Here is a 10,793-nt window from a genome sequence, read left to right as displayed (position 1 = left end):
TATACACATATATGTGCACATATATTTACTTTTTAACCAGAAAGAAAAATATTCCTTTTAAAAGGCATGCCAAGGTTGCAAGCAATCAGTTGAAGACTTACATATTAAACAAGGCGCCACAACATTAAAGACATAAACAAAGGGTGCTTTTTGCACAGTTTGGTGAGCTAAAGGAAATAATTTTTCTTATTATGAAGCTTGAATCTAATAAGCCATATGGATCCTGCAACAGAAATGGGCAACAAGCCCCTAAGTTAGTAACAAATCCAAACAGGCAAACAATTTTAAAGAACAAAAACACTGCAATCCCTTTGTCCATTCTGGGCTCGTAGAAGGGGTTCCTAGGAGAGAATGTTCTGTTAGATTTAGGGTAACCAAAAGGAGAACAATTAGAACAAATGGACAAACAAACAGACATACAAGACGAGACAAGCTGCAGCAAAAATGGCCTTTGCCCAAAAATTAGTCAAATTTTGGGATCTGGAGGAATTAACAAATTAACCAACAGAGTGGTTCCTCACCCGGTGCAGAGTCACAAATGGCAAAAACCAATTGACTCTGTCCTCAGGAGGTTTCACTTCCCAAATTAAGGGCGTCCCCTTCCAAACGGAGCTGTTCCCCACCCGGGGCAGAGTCACAAATGGACAGAATTTGTCCTACAAACCAACTGACTCTGTCCTTGGGTGGTTCCCGCTCCCAAATTGAGGGCGTCCCCTCAAAATTACAAATTGACCGCGGCCCAAACAAATCCTCCAGAGCACTTACTTTCAAATGTTTAGAAATGAGTCTGGGGTCTTGCTTCCATCCAGGGCGAGCCCCCAAATGTTATAACTTGAGCCCCGGTATAAAATCCAAGGAGGCAAGAGACCGAAAATTTAGTGGCAAAGGCTTTATTTTCAGGCCTGGCGACCAGTCTCCGGGAGCCAATTTGGAGACCGTCCCCTAGAAGCTGCAGGGAGGACTTTAAAAAGGGGCTGGAGGAAAGGGCGGGGGGGAGAGAAACAAAGAAACCTGTAGAGCCATCAAACTTGTTGACCCGAGTCTGGAAACTGTATTGCTGTCTATTTAGCTCTGACAATCTAGGGAGTTTCTGGTGTTTTTTAAAAATTATTTTCATCCTGCAGACTGACATTATCTCAGAGTGGCACGTCTGCAGCAATATTTGGAGAAGAAAGTGGACAGTTAATTATCTCAGGACAGCTTGTCTTCGCTAGTGAGTGCGAAGGGGTCACAAGTTATGAGACGCTGGAACTTAAGTTTTACGAAGACCTGATATCTAACTCATTTGATATATACAGAACAAAAGGAAAGCACCGATTGGGGTTTGGGCCATAGTATTACCCGGTAATTTGTTTTAAGCTAAGCAGTTCTTAAAATTGGGGCAGGCTCATTTTACAACAGATCATCACCGGGTCAGGGGGAGGTCACCAGAAACCCAAATTCTTTATGGCCTAGATAGATAGGTGAGGGGAGAGGGAGGCAATAAGGCGCCATACAGAACAGAAAACGGCGGTAATGTGTCAAGGTCAGGGTAAAGGGTTAAACTCACACGCAAATCTCTCTGCACACAAGCAGGTTACTTTAAACAAATGTAAATTAATTGCCATTCTAGTTTTTCTTAGCTCTTTAGCGGAGAATAGAGGCTCCTAGCAGTGATTAACAACCCTTGTTAGCTTGTTTTAGCACAGCTTCTGTAGTTTGTAGAGAGCAACAATGGTTAACATATCAATTAGGTGAGATTTTTGCAATTCTTTACAGAGGAGAGTGTTGCTCAACAGATCAATTAGGTCCCTTAACATATCAGTTAGGGAAAAAAGATAAAACAAACACATTTAGTAAGCCCCTATACAGGTTTGCTATAATACACATATAACAAAGCTATTTTCTTAGGGTACAACAAGTGTCACTTCAGCAGTGCACACACTAACATTGGAACAATTGCATTCCTACAAAGTGATGTTCAAAAGTTTCTGAGTGGGCCCAGGTGTCACCGGGGTGTCCTTCACAAAACAGTTATAGGTCACTAAGTCTTAGTTCTGGTACCAGGCACGCAGATTTCATTCCCCAGGCCTCTACCATTTGCTTATTTGAGTAGAGTTAAATGATGGACCAAAACCTCCTCCGCTTCGCAGCATGTTTTCAAATGTAACTGTTATAAAAATCCTACTCTCTTGGCCCAAAACTGTACCTCAGCCTGTTAGATTAGCAGGAGTAACAAATGCCAGAGGCTTTGTTGGCTCCTCCCCATCCCTTTCACTCAGGCAACAGAGTAAATCTAATGTGTGTGTGTGTGTGTGTGTGTGTGTGTGTGTGTGTGTTTGAGACAGAATCTCACTATATCATTCAGAGTAGCCTTGCACTCACTTATGTAAGACTGAGCTGGCCTCAAATTCACGGTGATTCCCCCTGCCTCAGTCTCCCAAGTGCTTGAATTACAGGCATGTACCACCATACCGAGCTCTCTAAAGTATATCTCTTATTTTCCACAAAACTCAGGAACTAAGAGAACTCATCCATAGTTGTTTAATGTGAAGTGTTCAGTAGTCCAATTGCAACCGACCTTTCACTATTTGATCATTATAAATGGCCTACAGTCTCAATTCCCAATTATTTTTAATTTAATTATTTATGGTCCTGGAGATTGAGCTCAGGGCCTCACACATGCTAGGTAAATGCTCATTCTTACTACTGAGCTAACATTATCTACCCCTATTTTTTTAATTAGGCTTAAAGAAAATTCCTACCCAGTCCTGTGCTGTTTTGCTAACCTGACATCTACTAAGAATGTGTGAGAGTTTTACTGAAATCTGTCCACTTCATGTACTTCTGGAGCACGCTTTGAGGCTTCCTCAGCAAAACATTAAAATGGACTTCTGGAGCATGTTTTGAGGCTTCCTCTGCAAAACATTAAGGAAGATTGTAGTGCTAGTTGCCAGAGGCAACTTACCAAAGTGTTGCTACTTATGGAATATAATCCCCTGGGGGCTCTGAGTCTCAGATGCAGAACCTAAATTAAGAAGCAAGTTGGTAACAAAATCCACCTTAATCCTTAGACTATAAAGATTCACTTATAAAAAATTTACTCTGAATATGCTGGTACTTTTGTTGTGTTCATTATCTTCTAGAATACTTGCAATCCAGTTATGTCGGTTGAGTTTCCCTTGTCATTACTGATTGTAAGGCACATGCTATTCAGCACCCTATAGGTACAAAAGAAATGATATTTTCATTTTTCTTTCCTTAAACATTTTACTCCCCCCACCCTTGCAGTGCTGTGGATCAGGGCTTTGTGCATGTGAGGTACACAGTAAACAAATGAACTACACCCTCAGATTTGATTTTAAGAGTAACTGAGCCAGGCGTGGTTGAACACTTCTGTAATCACAGCACTTGGAGGCTGAGGAAGGAGGATTGCAAGGAATTTGAGGTCAGCATGGGCTACAGTGAGTTCAAGGCCAGCCTGGACTACATAACAAGATTCTGTCTTAAAAACAAAAAAGAAGCTGAGCGTGGTGGCTCTTGCCTGTAATCCCAGCACTCAGGAGGCTGAGGCAAGAGGATCATTGTGAGTTCAAAACCAGCCTGGGCTACAAGGTGAGCTCAAGGCCAGCCTGAACTACATAGAGAGATCTTGTCTCAAAAAGAAAAAAAAAAAAAGAGTAAGTGTTGGCCAGGCATGGTATATTGCACATTAATAATCATGATATAGAGGAAAATACAACAGCCAACCCGCTAGATATCAGATATGCTAGTTTGTGTCCCCCAAAATCAAAGAATGAATTCTAAGAAACAAAAGAGGTTAAGAGTAGGTTTATTGAGCAATAGCTCCTGAGAGACAAAAATTGGGCTGCCACTGAGATCCACTACTCTAAGAATGTTTTATAGAACAAATTCACAAGCTAAGTACAATGTGTGTCAAACTATAATCAACAAGTAAGATTATAAGTATTGTGCCAAGAGAAAAGTGGGTCATGTACTAAGGGTACATGGAAATAACAAAGGCATTTTGGGAAGAGATAGGTGCTCTAATCACCCACCTGGGTGTCTGATGGCTAGCTCTGGAACAGGTGATACCAATTATAGTATTAATTCCCCTGGGAGGCAGTGTGGCAGATTAACTAATGGTCAATTTGTAACACATGGCTGACCTGAATCAGTGTGGCGCTGGATGTAGAGGGTCCACTGGAGGATGTGGCCAATAACTTAAAAAGAACTGGAGGGAGAGTTGGTGCCCTGTTGATTCTCCTAGAGAAGCTTGTCACATTGATTTTCCTGAAATAAACTCAGTTGTTCACATTGTTGGGATAGTTCAGGTCCTCATTTTCACTGAGGACGGCTGCAGTTCTTTTTGAGGGAGATCACTTCCTGGCTCCAGCCTACTGGCAGATCCTTCAGCCTGCTGGCACAGGTCCTTCATCTCGCTGGCGCATATTTTCTAACTTCCACCACTGACCTTTGGGTCTTCCCAGTGCAGATCTCTGATACAGACTTGCATGAGACATTGCCGTGGGCTCTCGGCCTCCAGCTGGATTCTTTGTCCTAGTGTGTGTTCAGACCTCCTACACTCTTTTGCGCTTGACTCTTTGGGTGAATATTACAAAATAATTCTATAAATTATGTATGTTGTGTTAAATCTTTTCTCTTATAAATCCTGACTTACCCCAGGCAGGTAGGTCTGGTCATTACATCTTCATCTTGAGGCCTGGTCTTTGACAGATGCCCCTCCAACCACAATTCTTTTTTTGTTTTGTTTTTGTTTTTTGTTTGTTTGTTTTTGATATCTGACATCAAACCAATGACCTTGAGCTTGCTAGGCAGGCACTGTGTCACTGAGCTATATCCCTGGCCTCTAGCCATAAAGATGTCTTTATTTTTCTGCTGACTTCCTTGAGAATCCACCCCCTTTCTGATTGTATATTAATTTTTATCTAATTTAGTTACCCGTAATAATTCCAGCCTTCTGAAAGGCTGAGACAGGAAGACTGCAAGTTCAAGCCCTTTCTGGGTGACATAGCAAGAAGGAAAAAATTTTACAAATGTAGCTCAGTGCAAAGGTTTCAGTACTGAGAAGGGATTTAAATATTTTTTATATTTTTTTATTTTATTGGTACATTTTAGATGTTCATAATGGTAACATTCCCCATCTGTCTTGCTGCTGTTTTTCCCATTTCCTTCCCTGCTCAACCACTTTGCCTCCCTCCTTATTTACAAAAGCTTTGTTTCCATTTTTTTCTTCTCTTTTTTCTTATCCCTTCTTTCCTTTCCCTATTCTCGCTCCTTTGTTTCCCTCCCCATTTGAACATTTTCTTCTCATTTTCCCATATCTATTGTATATTTTGGTCCTTATTTATACTTTTGGTTTCTTACACCAGAGGAACAATGTAGTATTTAAACATGTGTGTTTGATTCATTTCACTTAAGTGTACGGTCTCGACACATCCATTTTGCCTAGAAATGTCTCAGACTTATCCTTCTATATGGCAGAGTAGTTCTCCATTGTATTTTAAAAAAAAAAAAAACCTATATTTTTATCGACTCACCAGTTGATGGGCATTTGGGTTGTTTCCTAGATCTGGCTATTGCAAACTGTGCCACTATAAACATGGGTGTGCATATATTTCTGTGGTATTATGCTTTTAATTCTTTCGGGAAGATATCATGAATGGAAGTATCTGAGTCAAATGGAATATTTAGTCCTGGTTTTTTGAGAAATCTACACATAGATTTCTACAGTGGTTGCACCAATCTACACTCCCATCAACAGTGGAAAAGGATTCTTTCTTCCCCCTAGCTGTTCTTTCTTGAGTGAGATGGGATCTCAGTGTTGTTTTAATGTGCATCTCTTGAATGATTGGTGAGGTTGAATATTTTTTCAAATATTTATTTGACATTTCCACTTCTTCCAAAGGGGGACAGTTAAAATTTTAAATAGAAGCCTGCCTGGGATGCCCACCAAGAGCAAATGGTTATGTCTTGAGGCCTGATAACAGAACACTTCTTCCTTTGTGCAAGTCCACCTTTACTGCCCTTGTGTAACTGATGGATTTACAATGTAGTTTAAAATGTAACAGGACACTCCTTCCTCTGTACAACCCAGGCTTTATATAACTAACTGATAGCCTGATGATGTAACCTGAAATGTTTAAACTCCTTCAACAGCTCGTGCTGTCACCCTACCCTCCAATCACATGTGCCCAATCTGCCTATGGGACCTGCCTGCTCACTTTCCCCTTAAAAGCCCCAAAACCTCAAAGGAAAGGGCTCTGGCTCTTTGAGAGATCCTAGTCAAAAGCTCACTGGTTTAATAAACCTTAACCTCTTCAGGGCTGTTTCTTCCCATGTTTGGCCCATGTTCCATAACACTTCATCTCAGAAGTGTCTGTTCATTTCAGATGCCCATTTGTGGAGCGGGTCTTTAAATTGGGAGAAGGGGCCTGGTGTGTGTGTGTGTGTGTGTGTGTGTGTGTGTGTGTGTGTGTGTGTGTGCTGGGAATCAAACTGATGACTTCCTGCTTGACAGGCACTCACTTGCACCAATTCCTGGCCAGAGGGGTCTGATTTGTGGTTATTACTCTAGGTATTAGTCCTTTGTCTGAGAAACAGCTGGCAAAAAAATTTTCCCACACTATCGGTTGTCTCTTCACCCTGTTAGTGGTTTCTCTTACTGTGTAAAAGCCTTTTAATAATATGAGATCTTCCCAGGCATGGTGGCACACACTTGTAATCCCAGCACTTGGGAGGCTGAGGCAGAAGGATTGCTGCTGCGAGTTCGAGGCCAGCCTGGGCTACAAAGTGAGTGCAAGGGGCAGTCGGAGAGAACATGGCGGACAGACAGCAGCAACTACTGAACGCTCTCTAAAGGCTCGGCTCAGAGGCCAGGAATGATGCGGACTAAGGAGATACGAACCAGTAGAGATATGCTCTGCTGACTCAGGAACGAACTGGGCTGAGAGAATCCAACTTGGAATACAGTCCTGGCGCTAAAATAGGAACAGAAAAATCTCGGTGTGGAGGCTCGACTCCGCGCCATTGGAAACCGCGGTTTGGATTTACCGCCCCGCCCTGCGGCCGGCGCCTGATCCACAGCGGCTCGGGCTCGGCAAGGAGAGACGAGACTGCCGAGCTCTGGGAACGGGAGTAGTTCCCGCGCCATCGGAAGCCGCGATTTGGATTTCCCGCCCCGCCCGGCGGCCGGCGCCTGGTCCACAGCGGCTCGGGCTCAGCAAGGAGAGACGCGACTGCCGAGCTCTGGGAACGGGAGTAGTTCCCGCGCCATCGGAAGCCGCGATTTGGATTTCCCGCCCCGCCCGGCGGCCGGCGCCTGGTCCACAGCGGCTCAGGCTCGGCAAGGAGAGACACGACTGCCGAGCTCTGGGAACGGGAGTAGTTCCCGCGCCATCGGAAACCGCGGTTTGGATTTCCCGCCCCGCCCGGAGGCCGGCGCCTGGTCCACAGCGGCTTGGCAAGGAGAGACGCGACTGCCGAGCTCTGGGAACGGGAGTCTCCGAACGGAGTCGGAAACGCGACGGACAGGGAGGAAGGCTGACTGATGGCGAGGTGAGCGAGGAACTGACTCCCTACCGCAGTTTGACTCCAGCGGAGGTTTTTCTGGGCGCGGGCAGTCCTGTAAGAGCAGGGCGCGGTGGCAACTGCAGCCGCACGATTCCCTCTCGGACGGGATTGGTGAAAGGTACCTGGCCGGAGGGACGTTGCTCGCGGACTCCATAGGCTGGCCTAACCCAGATCCCAGAGCCTGACGGTGGCCCAGAGGAGCGACCGACTCCCGCGTAGGCTGCCTCCTCCGCAACTCCCTGGGGCGCAGCGGTGAGCGGGAACAACTAGCCAGCGCAATTTGATCAAGCTGTGGCTGACAGGCAGGGAAGCCGGGCCTCCTGTGTAAGATTACATTTTATAAGGAACAGAAAATATGGGGAAGGGAAGCAACAAAAAAGGCTCCTCGACCCCCAATCCTGAGAATCAGGCAATAGTGGACACTGCACCAATATATATCAAGCGCCATTTAGAGAGCCTTATAGACCAATTCAGGAATGAAGTTATCAATGACCTGAAGCTAGAAGTATGCAGAATAGTTAGAGAAATGCTAAGCACCACCCAGGAAAAAGCAGATGGTGGAATGGAAGAACAGAAAAAGAGGGGAGAATTGCTTGATGGAGAAAACAGAGAAAGCATTGAGTATGTGAAGCAGGTGCAAAGGGACTATCAAGAAATTAAGAAGTCTACCCAAGACTGGCATAACAGCTTGAAAGAAACTAAGGACAGACTATCTGAATTGGAGGGCAGACTTGAAACATGGGAGAATGAAATGAAAAACTTCTTAAAAATAACAAAGAAACACACAGCAATAATACAAAGACAAGAAGATGATAAGAGGAGCCATAACTTAAGGATTAAGAACATAAAAGAAGAAGTAGGGACACAAACAAGTGAACTACAAAAGCTACTCACAGAAATAATCCAGGAGAATTTTCCTAATTTAGCAAAAGGTAAAGATACTCAAATGTATGAGGCATACAGGACCCCAGCTACCTACAACCCTAACAGAGAAACACCCAGGCATATAATAATAAAAATTCCAGAAATTCAATACAAGAACAGAATATTAAAAGCTGTAAGAGACAAGAAACAGATCACTTACAAGGGAAGACCCATCAGAATTACAGCAGATTTCTCTTCACAAACCATCAAATCACGAAGAGCATGGGGAGAAATAATTCAAGCTTTGAAAGATAATAATCTTCAGCCAAGATTGAGATATCCTGCACAACTGTCCCTGGAAATTGATGGAAAAACGAGGTGCTTCCAGGATAAAGAGGAACTGGGGGAATTTGCAACCACCAATTCAACCCTACAGAAAGTATTGCAGGATATTCTAAAAAAAGAAAAATACAAAGAACCCAGAAATAGGGGCGGGGAGGCCACAACGAATGGAGCAGAGAACAAAATGAAGAAGACAAACTGACAGCTACTGACAGAAAAAGAGCTCAACAGAAATGAGACAGAAGATTGGATGATAGGAACAGCTTTTTTTTGGAGAAAATGACATTTTAATAGGTAATGCTGATTTAGTACCATCTTGTTTTGAAGTCTCATCTAGCTTTTGTTCTTCTGTCTCCAATGGTCTAAACAGGTTGTATCTTATTGGATTTTGTTATGTACGATAGTATAAGGAAAAACCTTTTAAAGACAAGGAGATTATACAGAGACCATTGTTCATTTTCTGTTAGTCGATTCTAAATGCTCTATAATGCTGTCATTCTCTTAAATGGATTCACATTGTTTTGATATACTTAATGCTACAGTATATGAAGTTGTACTCAAGGACTTCAGGGAGGGAGTCAATATGGTAACTATTTTTGGGGTCAGGATTAGCTGGTGGGGAAACACTATTCTGCTTAAATGGTTATGTTTTGATCTGCCCTGTTTCGCTGTTATGCCCTCCTTTTTCTCAATCTCCACTCCATTATTTACTTTTTTATTTTTATCCACTTAATTAAAGGGAAAAATATAGCAGGATATAATATAGTAACCCACTTTGACTTTCTATTATCTCGATTTGAAGCCCTGTATTACTCTCACCATCTTGCTTTTGACTGAGGTTCCTCTATTCTGTTTTGCTGGATAGTATCAGGTTCGAAAGTTTAGGTATCAGCTGAGAAGATAATGAGATTCATTATAACGCCCATTCTCGTTGACTTTTATCTACTTTTGAAGACCTACAATATCTCCAATGTTTTGGTTTTGTCGGTTTTATTCTTTACGGTTTTGTTCAATTGTATTACAACTAATGATATAGGCAATTCTATTAGAAATAGCAGGAGGCATTATGGTAACCATTGTTGATCACCTTGTATTATGTTTTTATATTATCTATTATGTCCACCCTTTTGACTTGACCGATTCTGTTCTGTTATGTCACATTTGGTTTTACTCTCTTCCAAAAAAGCAACAAGAACCGTGGGAGCAATGAAACCCAGAATGTGTAATAGTCACTGTACAAAAGAGAGGAAAAGAAAGTGCTCTAAACTATATAACTGCATGTATATTTAAATGTATAAGATAGAAAATGATAGCACAGAGTTTTATTGGATCATTGAACAGAACTGTTTGCAGTATCATTGTTGGAATGTCCACTCTACAATGCTTTAATTTTGTGACTTAATTATTTCTAAGATGGCAATATGTAATCCATTAACTAGTGATCTCCTACTGCGCATTTTTTTATTCTGTAAATCTGTATAACTTGTACCCCTTCACTGTTTTTTTTTTTGCTTTCTTTTCTTTTCTCCTTAAATAAAAATTAATAAAAAAAAAATAAAAAAATAAAATAAAAAAAACAAAAAAAACAAAGTGAGTGCAAGCCCATCCTATATTGCATAGTGAAACCCTGTCTCAAAAAGACAAAAAAACAAAATAAAATAAAGTAAGTTTTCCAGTTGTGATTATTTGTGATATCTCCTGTGCAACCAAGGTTTTGTTCATGAAGTCTTTGCCTACACCAGTGTCTCCAAGAGTTCTATCTATTCTATCTTCCAATCAATTGTTTCTGTTTTAATATTTAGATCTTTGATATTTCAGTTTTAGTTTGGTGCATGGTAAGAGATATGGATTTACTTTTAATCTTCAGCATGTAAAAGCCATCTTTTCTAGCACCATTTATTAAAGAAGCTGTCTTTCTTCCAATGAAGGTGTTTGGTTCCTTTGTTAAACATAAATTGGCTGCAGGGTGTGGTGGCACATGTCTGTAATCCCAGCACTCAGGTGTCTGAGGCAGA

Source organism: Cavia porcellus, unplaced genomic scaffold (assembly GCF_034190915.1).
Source record: "Cavia porcellus strain 051 isolate PalLab524CR breed Dunkin Hartley unplaced genomic scaffold, mCavPor4.1 scaffold_29, whole genome shotgun sequence".
NCBI lineage: Eukaryota > Metazoa > Chordata > Mammalia > Rodentia > Caviidae > Cavia > Cavia porcellus.
Note: the sequence above shows the minus strand (reverse complement) of the source record.